This window comes from Panthera onca, chromosome A1 (genome assembly GCF_046562875.1).
Source record: "Panthera onca isolate mPanOnc1 chromosome A1, mPanOnc1 haplotype 2, whole genome shotgun sequence".
NCBI lineage: Eukaryota > Metazoa > Chordata > Mammalia > Carnivora > Felidae > Panthera > Panthera onca.
Genome location: NC_138339.1, coordinates 228,695,089 through 228,711,256, shown reverse-complemented (window position 1 = coordinate 228,711,256; position 16,168 = coordinate 228,695,089). Strand labels below are relative to the sequence as shown.

At 43.8% G+C, this 16,168-nt stretch overlaps 1 long non-coding RNA gene across 2 annotated transcripts in view; it reads left to right on the top strand.

Annotated features, from left to right (window-relative positions):
* Window positions 1-16,168, top strand: part of LOC132682187 (uncharacterized) — a 44,324-nt gene that overhangs the window by 12,152 nt on the left and 16,004 nt on the right. For both annotated transcript variants that reach the window (XR_013555229.2, XR_013555185.2), the window contains exons 2-3: window positions 11,487-11,642; window positions 15,589-15,682. This is a non-coding gene — a long non-coding RNA (uncharacterized LOC132682187). The remainder of the gene's footprint in view (window positions 1-11,486; window positions 11,643-15,588; window positions 15,683-16,168) is intronic.

Genomic DNA, 16,168 nt, shown 5'->3' with positions numbered 1-16,168 from the left:
CAACCCAAGACAATTAGAACTAGAAGTGAGACTTTACAGCTGGATTACCTACAGGGTGGCTGGCAGTGAGGGGCCCATCACTGGTGTTAAAGTGTTTGGAGAGTTCCTGGCAGGTTGTCAAGGGAGAATTGTTGAAACTTTCACTTGCAAATTGGGATAGGATACCGGAATGTTGATAGAAGGGAATGCACTGGTGGGAGCAGCATCGTGGGCATTTGAGAGGTCCTGGGGAAGTAGTGACTATAAGGCCAATGAAATTGGGTAACTTTTATTAGGTGCTATCAATTAAAGAAAGACAATCAAAGGCTGAGGGAAACTAATCACTGGTTTAATGTGTTGTGGCAAAGCTAGACAGCTTTCTTACAGGAGATAGAGATACTCTTATCTCCTGCAACTGGAAGGTAGAAAAAGCTATATATCAGGCCCAGGCATTAATTATAAGGGTTTTGGAACTTTATATAAAGTTGAATTTGGAATCTGGAAATTCTGGCACATCAGGGTCAAGGTCCAGGTTAGGAATGAGTGAGACCCTCAAACTTGGAAGAGGACATCTGGGTTGATGCCCTTCAGATTCTTCAACCCCTAGGTATCTCTGAACCTACTGGTCCTACAGAAGTACTCCACTCCTCTCTGTTAAAGACTATAATCCCACCCCCCAGCTTTTATTTAAAGAAAATGAAAAGGCCTCTGTCTTACGATACAACATGTACCTCCCTTGGGATCTATTCCTACCCCTCTACCAGGCCAAATACTCAGTTGCATCCTAATCTGGCTGCACAACTATTGGTTCTGTTTAGGGAGGAAAGGTACTGATGGAAGGAGCTGTAGGTCTTAGCTAACATGCACTGGCAGGAGCCAAGGGATTCTATCTGAGGGTAATGGATCAAGGGTGGCAGACCAAAACTTGGGAATGAAGAATTTATTGATGGGCATGATAAAGTTGGAACAGTATGCAAGAGGGTAGAAAGCTTACCAGCCCACTGTAGTCCACAGGAATGCATAGAGGACACCCAAAGAGGTAAGGAACACACTGGGGACAGCTGCCAGCCAGGCTGATGGGTGATTCTGTTAGAAACCTGGGATCTTTGATAGCAATGGGGATTATAAAATCTTGAATAATAGACTCCAGGTGGCGCAATGTTCTTTATGAGCAAAAGAGTGAAATCTCTGCCTTGGGGTTATGGTGCGTAGAGAGCCATGAAATGAGTAATGGAACATGGTGTCCTGGAGCAAGATAGGTGGGCTTCCAACAAGAGTATTGTTCCGTTGAAGCAAGTAAAAGAAATCAAGTATACGTTATCAGGAGGCTGAAGTCACCTGCCTTAATAAAAAGTCATAATTCTTTGCCCCATTTCCTCATCTGAACCAGTTTTCAGGACGATGACCCATTCACAAAGGAGAGGCAGATCCTCAGGAGGAAGAGTCCTGCAACACTACAGTAAATGTATATGGTAATGAGTTTCCCAGTCCTTCCCCATAGGAACCTCTGGCCATTTACTTGGGTAATTATACACCGGGATAAGGGGAATAACTGGGCATTTCAAGGACTGTTGGATGTAGGGTCCCAGTAATTGTAATCCAGTAATCTAGCAACTGAAGCATCATCATGGCCACCTTGTTAGAGCAGGGACATATGGAGGCCAAATAGTAAATGGAGTCCTGGCCAGGATTTATTTCACAGTAGTTCCACTAGGCCCAAGGACCTACCTTGTGGTCATTTTTCTGATTCTTGAATACATATTTGAACTGGACATACTTGGTAGTTGGAACAATTCCCACATCTGAGTTTAGGAGCATGTGGAAACCTCTGAATCTGCATCCTTGCCTCAAAGGTAGTAAAACAAAAATCATATTGTATCCTGGGGAAAATGGTATAGATCAGTGACATTCTTAAAGATTTATGGGATGCATGGGTTGTTGTGCCTTTCACATGCACATTTAGTTCGCTAGTTTGCCTCCTATAGAACCACATGGATCCTAGGAGTGGATTCGTATCAATTCAGTGACAGAGAAGATCTAATTGCAGCTGCCCTGCTGGTATCATTACTAGAGTAGATTAATATGGCCTCTGGCTCATGGCATATGGCCATTCGCCTGGCAAATGTGTTGTTTTCTATTCCTATTAGGAAAGAGTGCTAGAAGCAGTCTGGGTTCATGTGGGACAAACAACAGTATACATTTAGTATTTCTCTAGCTTTTATGTTAACTCATGGCCTCTGCCTTATTATAGTCAAAGAGGCCCCAGACCATCTGGAAATTCTGTAAAACATTATTTTGTTCTACTAGACTGATGACATTATGTTAATTGAACTGATGACCAAGAAGTGGCAAGTATGTTGGAGGCCTTGTTAGGACACATGCCCTCCAGATGGTGAGAGATAAACCCAATCGGAGGGCCACCTTGCCAATGTAGCTTTAAAGGCTGTGTGGCCTGAGGCCTGTTGGGATCTCTTTCCAAAATAAAGAACACATTATCTCTGTTTGTTCCCTCTCCTAGTAAAAATGTAGCACAGTGTTGGATTGGCCTTTTGGGTTTTTGGAGACAGCACATTCCATACTTGGACATAATGCTTGGGCCCATTTGCTGAAGGACATGGAAAGTTTTCAGCTTTGAGTGGGGTCCGGAGCAGAAAGGACTCTACAGCAGGTCCAAGAGGAGCTATAGGCTTGGCAGACCTTGCCCAATTTTGATAGTAAGTGAATGAAGGCAGCTGCCATTACCTGAGAAGGCTTGGTGATCAGGGATTCAGACAGGTTCTGGTTCACTCCATCAGGTAAGTCATAAGAAGAGCAGACATACTAGTATCCAGTGAGGGAAATGTAGCATGATTGGTAGAAGAAGGAGAAGATGAATATCATTTGGAGCCCGAGATCAGCTGCAGCAGCCGGGGCAATAGTTTGTGCTATTACATTCAGACTCCTAAAGGAGATATTCCTGGAAGGGGTAAACTGACTACACAAATCAAATGTACCCAAGCAGTGCAAGGATTGGACAAAAGTGGATGCTGTAGCGTGTGTCCCAGAACTTCCTTCAGGACAGAAGAAGGGGTCATCTTCATAGCTGCTAGGCATGATGGCTGATAGCTAAGCCCCTCCTTGGGAAAAGTGCGCATATAATGACAGGTCCAAGTGCTGGGTCAAAAGCTAGGCCACCTGGCCTTAATTTGAGATATCTATGAAAGGCTATCCCAGCTTCAGAGCCCTCCACAGCATCAGATGGGGTCTCTTGCAACTGAATTACTGTCTAACTTCTTCCCCTACCCAAGTCTGCATCCTCATTCCCAATGGGTATTGTCTCCACAATAACTCCCTGATATGCTTTTTATACACACGTATATTTCTCAGGTTCCATTTTCTACGTAATATAACTCACAACACTAGGAGATCCAATCTGTCATTATATTAGGTGTTAGATTTGAGGCATTTGGAGATCTGGTGATAAATGGAGTCCTGGTCCAAGTCCATGTCTAGCTGGTCTAGAGTTCACTGCCTAACTGGTCATTTCTCTGGTTCCTGAGTCTTCTAAATGGTTATATTAGCAAACAGAGCCTTCAAATTTCTCTCTTATTTGTGGTTCTCTGACCCATAGGAAAGGCCAAGTGTAGAAGTCTGAGATTGCCACACCTTCCCAATTTGCCCATCTGCAGCCCAGATAATGACTCAGAAGCAAAATCTCATCCTGCTGACTTGGCAGAAATTAGTGCCATCCTTAGAGATGTATAGGGATGGTTGTCCAGATCATCTCTTTGTTTAATTCATCTCTCTCTGACAATGGACTGCAGTAGATTTAATCAAGTGGTATCTCCAATCATAGTTGTTGTGTGTATGTTGTATCTTTACTTGAAAAAAACCAGTGCAGCTTCTGGCACTTAGTATGTAGCTACTGGTATGGGAAATGCATGTTTTTCAATTCATAGCAAGAGGAGATGCTGAAGCAGTTTGCATTTACTTGGAATAGATAACAATGTACATTCATGGTCATGCCGCAGACCTGTATCTTACATTCTTTATTATAATACGGTCCAAAGGTGCCTTGATTATCTAAACATTCTTCAGAGCATCAGATCTGTCCACTATTTTGCCAATATTATGTTGATTTAGATCTGGAAGAGTAGATGGCAAATACTTTGGGTGTTCTGTTAGGACACATGTGCATCATAAGGTGGGAAATAAACCCCCAAAAATTCCAAGACCCTGGAATACTGGTAAAATTTGTGAGCTCCAGTTGTCTGGAAACATATATGATGCTTTATAGTGTTGCTATGGTAGACCAGAATGTTCTACAGTGTTTCTGGCAAGCTCTGATAGGAGAGTTGAAGAACAGAATCCTTGGCTTCTAAAGTGAGACCATGCCATCTGCAGCAGAGAGCTATTCACTATTTGAAAAGTAGCTCTTGGTATGCTACTGGGCCTTGCTAGGGCCTGAACATTTAACATGGGAAAGGACAGCAAGTGATTGGAGATTTCCATCATGTCCTGGGTATTTTTGGACTTGCCAAATCAGGCTTGATTCAATTCATCATACCATGGGAATATTACATGTGGGATCTGAGTACATCTGGAAAACACAAATAAGTTTTCAGAATGAATGGTCCAGTTTCTTGTGCACCTATCTCTCTTGCACCAATGCCTCCCCTACGGATTTACTGATGCTTCCCTATGACCAGATGATCAACCGAGAAAAATCTTGGGTCTTGTTCATAAATGGGTCAGCTCGATATGTGGTTACTTTTGATATGGTGCTGGTGCTGTATTACAGCTCCACTCACAGATGCCTCTGAAAGACAGTGGCAGGGGAATGGGGAAATCTTCCCAGTGAGCAGAGCTTAGAACATCACACCTGGCATTCAACTTTATAAGGGGGGGGGGGGTGCAGTAGTTTGAGGTAATTACATACTTGGATCAATGAGCAGTGGTGAATGATTTAGCTTTTTGGTTAGGGGCTTAGGATAAGAACGATTGGAAGCTCAGAGACAAGGAGATCTAGAGAAGTGTGGATACTTCTAAGGGAGGGTGAGGATCTTTGTGTTCACCTCAATGACCAATTCAAGAAGCATCCTCCATACAGGAAGCCCAGAACAACTGAGTGCATAGGATGATTCATCCAGTGGAAATAAACCAGCATCTCTCCTTGGTCACCTCCATTCTTGCATTATGGTGCTGTGAACATAGTATTCATGGGGGTGAAAACTGAGTTTATGCATAGGTCCAAGAGCATGGACATCATCACAAGGCTGATCCCCCTACTGTCACTGCTGAATGACAGAGCTGTCAGCAGCTGAGGCTGATATGGAATCACCTACAAGGAGACCAACCAGCCAACAACTGCAGGTTCATTGCATTAGAACTCTTCCATCCTGGAAGGAATACTGAGACATCCCTACTGGAATTATTACATATTCCAGGTATGTGTTTTCCTTTCTTGCCTTTAGTGCTACTGCCAGAACCACTGGTTCTCAGTCTTTCTGATTTATTCTATCACTTCGGACCAGTGAGGGAAAGTGAAAATGGGCACATGGCCTTGAGATCCACTGGTTCTATTGTGCTACACACCATTCAGTAGTGACTGGCCTAACAGAACACTGGGAGGGTCTCTTAAATGTGCAGATCAGTTGCTAGCTTGGAGTTGGCACCAGAGAGGTTGATACACTGTCCTTCAAGATAGAATAAAAACATTAAGCTAATGACTGTGATATTTTTCTCATACTTAGACGAGATGGGTCTAAGAACACAGTGGTTAAGTAGGAATGGCCCTTTTCACCATTACTTTCAGCAACCTACTTGGGGGAATTTGTGCTTCCAGCCCCTGTAACCATAGGCTCAGGTGGATTAGAGGTCCTGGTCCAAGGGGAGGGATGTTCTTCCAGTGGATGCAATAAGGGGTCTACTAAATCTAAGGTTATGGCTGCTGCTTGTTCACTTCGGGTTCCTCATGTAAATAGACCAGTAGGCAAAGAAAGAAATTGCCATATTGACGGGGGTAGTGACCCTGCTTATCTTGAAGACAGTTGCTGCTCCATAACAGGAGCAGGAAAGGTATGTCTGGAAATCCCTGGGTTGTTTTTTGGTGTTTTCATTGCCAAATAATAATTATAAATAGGCAATTGAAGCAGCCATAGCCTGATAAGAGCATGATGGCCAAGGACTTAGATATACTAGAAAGAAAGAGCTGGGTTACCTTGTTAGGTAAACAACGTAACTGGGCACACTGGCTGGGTGAGCAACTTAGACCAGTGAGCTGCCTGAAGATGAGGAGAATCTAGAATGGATGGTAGACATGGAGATGATTAAATATCAATTGCAGCCTTGGAACCAACAGTAGCAGAAGGGGCTATCGCTTCCTGTTGTAAGCTGTTTAGGAAGTTGTGGCCAGTCACCACCTTGAAGAAACATAGACCAGACAGCGTGAACTTAAGAAGCAGTACGACTGGATCTCAGTGGTGCAAGGCCAAGTGGTACCACAGACTGTCAGAGCCTTGCTCACATATCTGGACCTTGCCATTTCGGTAGTGTTCTGCAGGATGACTTTTAACTCTCAGTATCTGCTTGACACCACAGAGCTTTTTATTTTTTATTTTATTTTATTTTATTTTATTTTATTTTATTTTATTCTATTATTTTATTTTATTTTATTTATTTTTACTTTTTTACAATCTTTTTTTTAAATATGAAATTTATTGTCAAATTGGTTTCCATACAACACCCAGTGCTCATCCCAAAAGGTGCCCTCCTCAATACCCATCACCCACCCTCCCCTCCCTCCCACCCCCCATCAACCCTCAGTTTATTCTCAGTTTTTAAGAGTCTCTTATGTTTTGGCTCCCTCCCTCTCTAACCTCTTTTTTTTTTTTTCCTTCCCCTCCCCCATGGTCTTCTGTTAAGTTTCTCAGGATCCACATAAGAGTGAAAACATATGGTATCTGTCTTTCTCTGAATGACTTATTTCACTTAGCATAACACTCTCCAGTTCCATCCACGTTGCTACAAAGGGCCATATTTCATTTTTTCTCACTGCCACGTAGTATTCCATTATGTATATAAGCCACAATTTCTTTATCCATTCATCAGTTGATGGACATTTAGGCTCTTTCCATAATTTGGCTATTGTTGAGAGTGCTGCTATAAACATTGGGGTTCAAGTGCCCCTATGCATCAGTACTCCTGTATCCCTTGGGTAAATTCCTAGCAGTGCTACTGCTGGGTCATAGGGTAGATCTATTTTTAATTTTCTGAGGAACCTCCACACTGTTTTCCAGAGAGGCTGCACCAGTTTGCATTCCCACCAGCAGTGCAAGAGGGTTCCTGTTTCTCCACGTCCTCATCAGCATCTATAATCTCCTGATTTGTTCATTTCAGCCACTCTGGCCGGCATGAGGTGATATCTGAGTGAGGTTTTGATTTGCATTTCCCTGATGAGGAGCGACGTTGAGCATCTTTTCATGTGCCTGTTGGTCATCTGGATGTCTTCTTTAGAGAAGTGTCTATTCATGTTTTCTGCCCATTTCTTCACTGGATTATTTGTTTTTTGGGTGTATTTTATTTTTCAAGTGCAGAAGGCTGCCTGCTTGCCCAGCAAACCAAAGGCCTGGAGAATTATCAGCCCCCACCCTGGGAGCTGCCTTCAGCAATGACAGACAGGAGTTGGTGTATAACAGCTTTGAGACAAGTATTTTGCAGTTTCTTAGCCTTTTTGTGTGGGATAAACTGGCTGCCCACTGTTTCAGGTGGTTCAATATGCACACTTTATAAGCAACTTACTCTGCCTCACTTCCCTACTTCTCTGTGATTGCTTGTAACTTCTACATAAACTACTTCTGCTCAAATCCTGTGGCAGGGTCTGCCTCTGGGAGAATTCAAGCTAAGATGGCTTCAGTTACTGTTTCTACCTTTACTTTCCTTTTGCACGGATCTCTTATACCTCTCATTTGGGCTCCTGTGTCTCCATTTGGACTGTTTCCAGGGGCACCTCATCGGCAGATCTTTCCTAACTGAAGGCAATCCAGTCCATGTCGTCTTTAGGCTCTAGGGCAAGTGGGCAAACATCATCCGGGGATAACTAAGAAGACAAACCTCAAGCAACTAAGGCAGCTTCACGAAAGCCGTGTGGCATTAGTAGTAGAACTGGGAATAGAACGGTTTTCTAAATAAGTTGTGTCTTATCACAGAGAAGAGGGCTGATGAAAGTCTCGCCAGCCTGGGAGCACATATGTTAATCTTCGGCCTTCATCTTGCCAGCAGGAACTTCACATCCCTAAAGAATGTGCCAATGATTTCTGAGTGCTCCAAGCTGGCATTCCAGAATTTGCTCAGAAATCACCTCTCAGGTTCTTTTTCTCCCTCTCAGGCTCCTGAGGTCACTGTCCACAGCCCTGGACAATGTGTTCCTGATGAGAATGCCAATGTCTTTGCCCAGGGCGTTGTCTCGCAATGCTCTGGCTTCCCTGGTTGATGCATACAGCTCAGGAATCTTCCACAACTCTTGGCCAGCCATCGCGATGATGTACCTGGTCAGCATATCCATGTCTTCCCCAAAGGGCTGTCTCTGAGGCCCTCAGAGCTGCCATTCCCAGGATGCAGGACCGGTCAGACCCAAATACGGAGCACAGAGCCTCTTCCAGGCCTCCGGAGCTGCGTTGTTGGCACCTGGGGTTTTCATCTTCTCTCTCTTGAGAGCATCTCCTCCAGCTTCTGACCCTCGTGCCCAGATTCCCCGACAACCTTGATCCAACAAAAACAGACACATCCTCCCATGAACAAACAGCAGTTTTCCTGCACAAAGACGCCTCCATCCATTCTTAAAAGGTAAAAATGAAACAAAATCTCTCCAAAGGCAACTAAATACATAGAATAGAAAGTGTACTTCACATACAGACAATACTTTTCATGATCACACAAAGCATTCCAGACACAGCAGTGTCTCGAAAGCCTCTTGATTCTCCAATTATGGTCCCAGTTTCATGTTTACATGCCCAATGGTCCTTTGAATGGGTTTCCTGGAACAAACGAGCTTCCGAAGGTATACCCAAGTCTTCCTCTCTTTACACCCCAAATTCCTTTGAATTGACAGCCCTCCTCACCCCACACGGGCTTCCTTCATTCCTGTCATGTTTTCAGAGGTCTTAGGACCAAGTTCATGGGACCAGTGGTATCTTCAAAGTCTTCCCTTTAGTGGTGACAGTGGAAAGTCCTGTAGCCTTCCTGGACATACATGAGCACGAATGCTGACCCACCAGAGCCACGGGTCTGAAGCCCTTTTTATCACACTCATGCCAACTCATAGTCAGTTTTTAAGCTCAGTCTCAGGTTAGCCTCTGGGCCCAGACTACTGACAAATGGTCTTTCTGGCTCCAAGTGCAAGACTGTTGCCTGGTGCCCCTTAGAAAGGAGGGTGAGATTTTGAGAATGGCAGGGCCACTCCTTGGGGGGCCCCGTGGAGGCTGGCTCCGGATAGCTCTCGCCAACCATTCAATGGGAAAACGACCGTCACAAACTCTCCTGTTGCCAGACTTGATGCCCCCTAGAAAGTGGCTGGACCATGTGAGGACAGCTAGGTGAAAGTCCTCACTTTCAAAGTGAGTTTGAAAGCCTTTCTGGAGTCCCTCTCAATCCAGACCCGGCTGATAGAAGCGAGTCTTGGGAAAGCTGACTCATCCTGCTTTGCTCGATTTGCTCTGCTCAACTTTGCTCTGCCTCCTACTCAGTCATAAATTGCTGCACAGGCTGTGCTGGATAAATTGACATTAAGAGTTATTAAAGGAACGAGTCGAGAGTTTAGAAAATATGCATCCACGGCAGGCGTCGGCGGTCTTCTGGAAGAGCCAGGGCAGGGCAGAGTGACTTAGTGAGCCACGGAGCCAGGGCCTCGAAGCTCCAACAGTGGGAAGAAATTCCAGGGCTCCGGGAGGCCCAGCACAGCCCCTCAGGGAGGCAGCCATAAAGGAACCCAGTGATGAATCAATGTAGCCTTGTCTATGATACCGGGTTTTATGGTCTGTGGGTTTATGTAATTATTTGGGTTTTGCACAGAGATTTGTGTATTTAAGCCTTGCTTTAAAAATCATTGTTTTTATTTTTGGCAGTCTGATGGTAATGAATCTCAGTGGGAGCAGGGTCCCTCCTATCTGTGCGTGGGCCGTTGTAACTCCCCGTCTGTGGTGTTCCCCTGGATCTCCCCCACACCAGAAGGGGCTGGTGAAATTGGATCACACCCAGCCTGGTGCTTCTCTTGCACACGATTCTCAAACTCTTGTGTTGCCACTGAAGTGTTTGTGCGTGGCTTGTCTCCCCTACCAGACGGTGAGCTCCTGGTGTAGGTCTGGCCTTCCCACCATGCTGTGGAGACAGTAGGTGCACACCGTTCGCACGAGTGACCGTGGAGCTGCCTCAAGGGCCGACCGCCGGCATCGGGAGGAAGACGCTTACTTGTGCCTTGTCATTTCCTGTACAAGGGAGCAGATAGGTTTGTTAGAATTTAGCGTAAAATCGGCTGAGACCCGTCTGTGACTTAAGCGGCCAGGCCATAGCGCCCCGGTTCTGCAGAAGGCTTACTTGGGTGTTATCCCAGAAAACTGTGGTTGCCAGAGGAGTGACCTCTGGATAGCAGCAGTTAACGTTTAATTACATGTTTGCTGTATGCCGCAGAATGTTCTGCAGGCTGTATGTACATTAACTCATCTAATCCTTACAGCAACTGGTTGAGCTAAGGTCTCTTATTATGCCTGTATTACGGATGAGGAAACTGCGACACATAATAGGCCTTAAGTACCTAACCAAGTACTTAAGCTAGCAAGTTATGAAGCTGGGATTTAAACTCAGACATTCTGGCTCCAGGCACTGTGCTCTCAGGCAAGACGCTACGGGACTGTTTAGCAACTTTTGAACACGTACCCCCATCCCCACGCGCCACAACAACTCCCACACCCTTCCACCCCTTCGCCTACTCTCTCACACATGCACCCACACACCCACTCACCCATCCGTCAAAAATTTAAGTCCCCTTTGGAATAAACAGCTTATATATAATGGCTATGTTTTTAAGAAATCTGTTAAATCTGCTCTGCCCCTCTTCCCAAGCCCCTGTTTTCGCTGTCAGGCTTGGTAGAAGAAACCCACAGTGAATAAAACCTCTGTCTGGGATTTTAAAAGCAATAGTGAACACTAGAAATGACGACAGTAATTTGGAGTCCACGGAGTTTATTCTGGAAAAATCAAGATAGGGACTCACCGAAAATTACATGATCTGCGATATGTATTAAAAATTCTCAGTTGCTTTGTTATGTGGCATTCATATCGGGCAATATTCAGGGAAATTTCCATGTTTTCATTATGTTCCAAATGTTGATTCGTATCTTTATGTTCGATTCCTCCAAAAGCTCTGAAGGAGGTTATTGTCCGTTAGTGTTTAAGAGGGTATCTGCCTCTCCTACTCGTGAAGCTGTCTGAGTGATTTGAATATGTGCTTTTGATCTAACTGTTATCATCACTAGCTGACTGGTGTGGGAAAAGGGACGGCCTGGATCCAGATCTGGTAACACTGGACGACTACTGACCTCTTTGGGACTCACTTTTCTCCTCTGTACAGTGAAGGGAATGATGAGAGGACTGCCAAAATCTGCCTCAGTTCTAATAGCCCATGATTGTGAGTATTTTAAGCTACATTTCTGGATGGCTAACCTTTATGCACATTTTTCTTACATGTGTAACAAAACTTCATCCTTGGCACTGGGTTTTTGGCACAACAGCACCTTCAGACAAGCCTTCTTATCTTGGAAAATAACATTCAGAGAAAGAAGCGATTTTTTACTTTAGACAAGTTAAAAAATGCTTTTTTTCTCATCCTCCAAATCATTTTCTCTTCATACCTTTTCCTAACTATTGAGTGGGCAGGGTGTCTGGTCGCCAAATAACCTTTAAACGGAGAGGACCAACTCCTGGCTACCCCCAGAGGCTCATCACAGCAATCACTTTGTAGATTAGCAGGTTTTTTAACAGGGATAAAATGCTGGTTCTGCCTGCTGGTCCGTTGGCAGATGTCCCGGAATTCACTAATGTTGCATTCATATTCTGAATTTGGGTCTTTTGTCCCCCATTACCTCAACACCTTTTTGCTTTTAAAAAAAGAATCCATGTCAGGGAAAGACAAAAACAACTAGGGGTGAAAACAGTAACAGATTAGCGACTCGGAGCAGCAAATGAAAATTGTAGTTTCCTGGTGTATAATACGAAAGCTATGTTTACACTATACTGTAGTCTATTATGTGTGCAATAACATTATGTCTAAAAAACCCCACAATATACGTACCTTAAAAAAAACATACTTTATTGCTAAGAAATGCTAACCATCATCTGAGTTTTCAGTGAGTCATAATCTTTGTGCTGGAGGAGGGTCTTGCCTTGACACTGGTCTGCTGACTGATCAGGGTGTCACAGGTGTCTGTGGCAATTTCTTAAAATAAGACAACAATGAAGTCTGCCCCATCAATTGACTCTTCCTTTCACCTGAACACTTTGCAGCTATTGTGGGGTTATTTATTGGCCTCATATCAACATTGTTATGTTTTAGGGTATAAGAAGGCCTGAGGAGATGGAGAGAAATGGAGGAGTGGCTTGTTGGTGGAACAGTCAGAACATATACAACATTTATCAGTTAAGTTTGCCATCTGATACGGCGGTAGGTCATGGCACCCCAAAATAGTTACCGTAGTAACATCGATGATCACCGATCTTGATCACAGGAAACACAGCTCACCATAACAAATGTAATGACAACGTATCGTGAGAATTACCAAAATGTGACACAGAGACAGGAAGTGAGCAAATGCTGTCGGACAAATGGCACCGATAGACTTTCTCGAGGCAGGGTTGTCACGAACCTTTGATTTGTAAAAAACTCCTCTCTGTGAAGCGCAATACAGTGGAGCACAATAAAACAAGGTATGCCTGGAACATGTGCCAACATCTGTTGAAGACTCTGTGGTTCCAGCTCCTGCCATACTCTCATCTGGAAGTCTGTGACGCGTGCACGCAGTGAGCGCAATTTGCACTTGAACAAGTGGTTAATCTGAAAGGTGACTAGCACCAACCGTTTCCTGATGCAATCTAACTAGCAGCTCTCTTTCAAGGACAGCACACCGGCTGTTTGTCCATAAAACAAAGTTTGCTCGGATACAGTTGGCCAGGGACATCTAGCTCTGTCCAGTTGCAGATGGAGGCGGGACCTTCATTCAGTGTTGCTGTCCTCATGGGGCACTTGTTGTACTGGGCACTTGCACGGTTCTGTGGCCTGCAAGACGCACGAAGCCACCAGACGGTCAGTCAGCATGGCCATTGGGAAGCGTGGGAAATTTTGGGATAGGTTTACAAAAACGTATGTGGGAAGAAGAGGTTGAGCTGTCTTGCCACGGGGAACGTAGGAAGTAGGCTGACTGCTCTTGCATTGTCATTTACTCCGTGGTTACGTGGCAACAACTACTTATTTATTTTTGCTAAGCACTCCTGCTAGCAAAAGTCTTAAAAAATGGCAGTCTGTGTTTAATGGAAAACGAAGTAATGAAATTCTGCTTCTTAAGTAAGTTGATGGTGAATGTATAACTTGCCCTAAAATGTTTGGCAATATTCCCCACCCACCACCAGGCCCACCGTGATATTACTGACCATGTGAAAACCAGAAGATACAAACCTCATGAAGAAGCATCAGCATCTGCTTCACAAAGGAGTCGTTAAGAAGACCGTGCTTAAGGATGACAATTGAATACCCGCAGTGGCAGAAGGTGCTTTGACACATCACTCTGGCAATGATGACTTTTCGTTTAGATCAAAAAATGGTTGTTCTAGGTTAATTTTGCTCATTTTGAATCCCCAATTTTTTTGCTCACATACGAAAAGACATTTGCTAATGTCTTCATGCCATTACCAGAGGAACTTCATCGACAGTGAAGGCTGATTTGTGTTAATGGCACGAGAGCCTTCCAATAGAAGACATTTAATTCCAACAATGTTTGCGCTTTTTCCAAACGCTTCATAGGATCAAAATGAAGCTTGCAACAGTTCGTTCTGTTGAAGGGAACATTATTGTAAATCCTATTATAAATTCAGAAATAAGGTTAACGTTAGAGATAAAATTTTGATTTTTACGATGGTGGGACCAAGTATTGTAAAAACAAGGCTTTTTAGTGAGTTAGGAAGCTTAAGGAACATAAACGTACTTGTGGTTGATTGTGATGCACATATAATTTATAATTCTGTCCAACCAAGCTGCAATATTTTACTGCTCAAAACAGAAACTGTAATTGTCAAAATTTACAAATATTTACACATTATCACAGTTGTTATAACTGAGTGACAAAATTTTTGTGATGAAGTATTTTTTTGTATTTATCAAAACATAATGAATTTGATGAATACGAAGCATATTTTAGATGGTAGAACATGCTTTCTCTCCTTGCTGCCAACTATGAGCTGTAGTTTACGTACGCACGTGCCTTTGAAGAAGGACTTTGTAAATCAACGTAGGGCATTGAACTTTCTATAAAAGATTCTGACAAATTTTGGTTGTATTTTGTTCAAAATCAGTTGGGATTTTTTTTTAAATTAGTACATTCAAAGGAGGAAACGTCAAAACTTCAGATTTGAAGCTTTTGGTGAATTTTAATAATTGAGAAAAGAGCTTGTGAAGAGGAAAACATTAAAATTATCTCTATAAAAGGCGAGGGAAAAGCAGAACAAGTTAAGCAATATTAGAACAAACTAAATTTAAAATTTAATTTTGAATTATTATAATTGCACCTCGGAGTACATTAAATTGCAGGAAGAATTTCTTGATAGAACTTTTACTTTATTAAAAACTTATATTCTGTATTGGAACGGAATGAATTCAGAAGGTCTGATGTTGGAACACCTTCATTTGGCAAAGCCTTGAAAATAATAATAGAGACGATGCATTTGGGGGCATTTTGTCTTGTAGCAATAATTGTTAAAAAAATAGAGGCAAAAGGCAATTCTTTTAAAAATACTTGGGCTACAGTATTTATACCTTTCAAGATAAAGAACATTAGAGAACGGATGAAGTGCTCTGCCTACCTAAAAGTGGGGTGTTAGTGGAAGTGCTGAGCAAGGGGGAGTCAAATCCATGCGCTTTATGCGTGTCTCTTTGTGTGAGGACATATGCTAGCCCTCTACGGCACTGACTGGTTACTCTAGGCGATGACACCGTACCGCGGGCTCAGTGTTTGGCCTCTGCTTTTAGCAAGTTTGGTGCCCAGGGTTTGTGGTAGCCAGGTAAGACTTGTGGAAAGGAACACTGTGTTATGTAGCTTCTATGGAGCAAGCCCTGGGGCAGCTGACTGACCTGCAGAGAATTGGCACTCTTTTTCACCTTTCTAGAATGTCCTCTGCCACGATGTCTCTGGAAGACATGTCCATGGGCTGTAAACATCTTCATGCCCTATAATCACTCTGTAAGATCCATCCACACATCTCTACCCCAGACTTGTCACCGACTCTCCAAGTCTCTGAGCAAGCAACCACACCACTAGCCATTGCTTATGAATCATTGTAGATTTGTCTCCCAGGCCATTTCTCCTTCCACAGGAAGTGACCAGATGTTCCACTTGAAGTTCTGCCTCCCAGGATCATTTCCTTCACGACTGCCTTTCAGGACCATCCCTGAGTGTGATGTAGTAAGGTAGGCATCCACTTCTGGCTGGTGCCAGCATATCACACTGACTCATCTGTAGACAAGGTCTGTGCTTTACCTTCTTCTGATAACTGGACATAATAAACTCACTCAGAGGCCATGGGTGTGGGTTCAGGAAGAGGTGGTAAAGCAGTGGGAACCGGAGCCACGGGAACCAGAGCCAGCTGTTGGTAGTTTGCCTGAACTCTCCAGACCTGCTTGGTCTTGCTCTCATGTATGCCACTTCCAACGTGTAATGGAATGTTGCCATGCATGTCCAATTTGGTAGTTTGGCGGGTTCAATTCATGATGGATACTCAATACATGATGAACAGTCGGCTTGCACAGTCAACTTGGTATCCTTTGGTGATGTGTAAAGCCTCTACCAGAGGCCAGGAGCCAGCCACGGTCTGCTTTTAAGAATGGAGCATAGCTGTCAGCTGAGGAGTGCACTGAGGTTTGCCAGCCACGCTGATGGGCTCCATTAACACTTTC